Source organism: Choloepus didactylus, chromosome 24, assembly GCF_015220235.1.
Source record: "Choloepus didactylus isolate mChoDid1 chromosome 24, mChoDid1.pri, whole genome shotgun sequence".
NCBI classification, from domain to species: domain Eukaryota; kingdom Metazoa; phylum Chordata; class Mammalia; order Pilosa; family Megalonychidae; genus Choloepus; species Choloepus didactylus.
In genome coordinates this window covers 25,263,932-25,268,685 of record NC_051330.1, presented here as the reverse complement: position 1 = coordinate 25,268,685, position 4,754 = coordinate 25,263,932, and positions in this window count along the sequence as shown.

Here is a 4,754-nt window from a genome sequence, read left to right as displayed (position 1 = left end):
AGGGTTTAATATCCAGAATATATGAAGAGATCCTACAACTCAACAACAAAAAGACAAACAACCCAATTAAAAAATGGGCAAAAGACATGCACAGAACTTTTCTGAAGAGGAAATGCAAATAGCTCAAAAACATAAGAAAAGAGGCTCAGTTTCACTGGTTATTAGGGAAATGTTGCTCAGAAGTGGCTTCTCTCTCTCTAAGTCTACTGAGCAAGTAAATTTACTGCCCTCCCCCCTATGTGGGACATGACTCCAAGGGGTTTAAATCTACCTGGCAATGTGGGACCTGACTCCCAGGAATGAGTCTGGACCTGGCATTATAGGATTGACAATGTCATCTTGACTGAAAGGGGGAAGAGAAATGAAACAAGGTAAAATTTCAGGGACTGAGAGAATTCAAATGGAGTCAAGAGGTCATTCTGGAGGGTATTATTACGCATTATATAGATATTCTTTTTTAGTTTTTCATTTATTGGAATAGCTAGAAGGAAATACCTGAAACTGTTAAACTGCAACCCTGTAGACTTGATTCTTGAAGAGTGTATAACATGGTGTGACTGTGTGATTGCAAACATCTTGTGGCTCATTCCTTTTCTCCAGTGTATGGACAGATAAGTAGAAAAATGTGAAGAAAAATTAAATGGATAAATACAGGGGATGGGAGTGTGTGATGTTTTGAGTCTTCTTCTTTACTTTTATTTTTATTATTTTTATTTTTTGGAGTAATGAAAATGATCAAAAATTGATTTTGGTGATGAATGCACAGCTATATGATGGTACTGTGACCAATTGACTGTACACTGTGGATGATTGCACAGTATATGAATATATCTCAATAAACCTGAATTGGAAAAAACCTTTTGAAAAGATGGTCAACTACACTGTCTATTAGGGAAATGAAAATCAAAACCACAGTGATATATCATCTGACACATACTAAAATGTCTGATATAAAAAAACCCACTAAATTATAAGTACTGGAAAGGATTTGGAGAAAGATGCACATTTATTCACTGTTGATGGGACTGTGGAATGGTTCAGTCACTCTAGAAGGCAGTGTGGGATTCCTTGGGAAGCTAGGTACAGAACTGCCATATGACTCAGAAATTCCTTTACTATGTATATACTCAAAGCTAACAGATGAATGGACATTTGTAAACCATTATTTATAGCAGCATTATTACAATTGCAAAGAGATGGAAAAAGTGCAAATGCCCATCAATGGAAAAGTGGATAAACAAACAGTCACATATGCATATGATGGAATATTATACAACTTTAAGACAGAATAAAGTCACTGAGCATATAACACTGTGGATGATTCTTGAGGATGTTATATTGAGCAAAATTACCCAGCAACAAAAGGACAAATATTGTATGCTCTCACTAATATGAACTAAATTTAATGAGCACACATTAGAGTTAAAGCTGAGAACACAGGGTATCATGAGATAGAAAGAGGGTAGAGATTGGGCATTTGATGCAAAAGGAGTGTAGAAAATTCAACAGGATTGATTGTATAGATCCAGAAATGCATAACACAATACTATGTGAAGGTAGCACAATATTGTAACTACAATGAACAATATGACTCAGAAAGTTGAAAGAAGAATCCTAGGGACATGTCTGACACCAGAAGGAAGATAGGGGATAAAGACTATGACAGTATAACTTAGTGAAACGTATAGTGATCATTGATGGTGATTCAATGTACAAAGATAAAAATGGCTTTACATTTGTGAAAATAAATATTGTTTTTGCAAGGTGTTGAAAATGGGATGGTACTGGGAGAAAATATAATCAATTAAAACTAGACTCTGTAGTTAGCTGTAACATTGTAATATGCTTCCATTAATCATAACAAAGGCAATATCACAAACCTAAATGTTTATAAGGGATGAGTATGGGATTCTTGGTGTTGTTGCCCAACATATTTATTGCTTTTTATTTTATTTTTATTTTTTCTTTTATCATTTTTATTATTATTATTTTAATTTCTTGGAGTACTGAATGTGTTCATGGGCTGATTGTTGTGATGAATGCACTACTATATGATGATACTGTGAATACCATCACCATGAATGATACGCCATGAATGATTGCATTGTATGTGAATATATCTCTATAGAATTGCAGGGGGTAAAAATAAACAGTGTCAAAATTGCTAGAGAAAAGGTGGAGAGGGGGATATACCTATTCACTGTTGGTGGGGAAGTAGAAAACTGAAGCTTACCTGGAGGGCAGTGTGGTGGTTCCAAAAGTAGCTAAGTATGGGGTTGCCATATGATCCTGCAACCTTATTATTGGATATATACCTGGAAGAAGTGAGAGCAAGGAAATGAATGGGCATTTGCACACTGGTTTTTCTGACAGCACTATTCATGGTTTGCAATAGATGGAGGTGGCCTATACATACACCAACTGATGAACAGAATGGTGAACTGTGGTGTATGCATACAATAGAATATTGAGTGACTGCAAGAAGGAATGAAGTTGTGAGGCATGCAACTAGGTTAATGGAACTTGAGGATAGCATTTTGAGTGAAATAAGCCAGAAATGAAAAGACAAACATTATAATGCCTCACTGAAATGGATTAACTATAATGTGCAAATTCTGAGATTTGAATTTAAGAGCATAGGTTATCCAGGGAATTCTTATTGGAAAGGTTCCTAGATTGTAAGCTCTTACAGCAGTCACATCTCTTCCTGAGTTGTAATGGTTTTCCCTAAACTCTGAGATGCTGAGCTCTTTCTGTATAACCTGTTGGTCCCTGGAACTTCAAGTATCTCTGTGACTCCTGAGACTCAAAGCTAGGATTTGGCAGTTATGAATGTCAGTATTGCCCTATACAGCAACTGTTGAGCTGAAAAAGAGTTCAGACTTCAATTAGGAACATGAATGAAGCAGATCTGATTAGGACTAAGGCAAATCAGACTAAAGGGTAAAGGAGGTTATTGACTGTGTTTTAAAATTTCAACTTCTGTTTGAGACCAAAAGAAGAGATGTTTATTTGGTGAAAAATCTATATTTTCTGTAGCACACTAAATAATTTAACTTCTATAGTCTATTTATTCAAACATCATAATTACACAGAACCTTGAATATAGAGTGAGAACTTTTTGGTTTGTACAGGTCAGTATGAAACCCTAACACATCCCAAAGTAATTTTAGAAGAGAATATAAATGTATTTGCAAAGCCCCATGATTGGGGGAAAATGCAGAAATATTAAGCATCCCCACCTGAGGAAATACTGGTATTCTCACAAGCTTTGGGGACTACCAATTTAGAATGCTGAGCCCTTGATCATGGGGCTTGCTCTTGCAAACCTTGTTACTGCACTGGAGAGGCCAAGCCTACTTACAATTGTGCCTAAGAGTCTCCCCCAAGGAACCTCTTTTGTTGCTCAGATTTTGCCTTTCTCTCTCTAGCTCACTGGGCAAGTAAATTCACTGTCTTCCCCACTACATGAGATATGACTCCCAGGGGTGTAAATCTCCCTGGTAATGTACGACATATCTCTTGGGGATGGGCCTGGACCTGGCATCATGGGACTGAGAAAATCTTCTTGAACAAAAGCGGGGAGAGAAATGAAACAAAATAAAGTTTCAGTGGCTGAGAGATTTAAAATTAGAAGTCATTCTGGAGGGTATTCTTATGCATTACATGGATATCCCTTTTTAGTCTTTAGTGTATTGGAATAGCTAGATGAAAATAAATATCACTGTTGATCTGCAACCCAGTAGCCATGATTCTTGAAGATGATTGCATAACTATGTAGCTTTATGGTGTGACTGTGTGATTGTGAACATCTTGTGGCTCACATTCCTTTTATCTAGTTGTTCCAGTTTGCTAATGCTGCCTTTTTGCAGAACACCAGAAGTGGATTGGCTTTTATAAAGGGGGTTTATTTGGTTACAAAATTACAGTCTTAAGGCCATAAAGTGTCCAAGATAAGGTACCTTCACTAGAGGATGGCCAATGATGTACAGAAAACCTCTGTTAGCTGGGAAGGCTGGTGACTGCTCCACCATTCTGGTTTCAAAATGGCTTTCTCCCAGAACATTCCTCTCTAGGCTGCAGCTCCTCAAAAATGTCACTCTTAGTTGCTCTTGGGGCATTTGTCCTCTTAGCTTCACCAAAATGTTGCTCCATAAGCTGCAGCTCCTCTCTCAGCTCCTGTGTGTTCTTCAAAGTGTCCCTCTTGGCTGTAGCAAGCTTGCTCCTTCTCTCTGAGCGTATATAGTGCTCTAGTAAACTAATCAAGGCCCACACTGAATGGGCAGGGCCACACGTCCATGAAAATTATCCAATCAGAGTTATTACCTACAGTTGGGTGGGTCATATCCCCATGGAAACACTCAATCAGAGAATTACAATCTAATCAGCATTAATACATCTGCCCACACAAGATTTCATCAAAGATAATGAATGGTGTTTTAGGGGACATAATACATTCAAACTGGCACACCAGTGTATGGACAGATGAGTAGAAAAATGTGAACAAAAATTAAATTAATAGTAAGGGGGGATGGGGGATGGAATGTTTTGTGTGTTCTTTACTTATGTTTTTTTGGAGTAATGAAAATGTTCAAAAATTGATTTTGGTGATGAATGCACAACTCTATGATGGTAGTATTGCAAACCGTGGATGACTGTAGGGTATGTGAATATATCTAATAAAACTGAATTGAAAAAAAAAAAAAAAACAAATTACAAAGTTGCCCTGAGTTAAAAGATTTCTCATTTACACC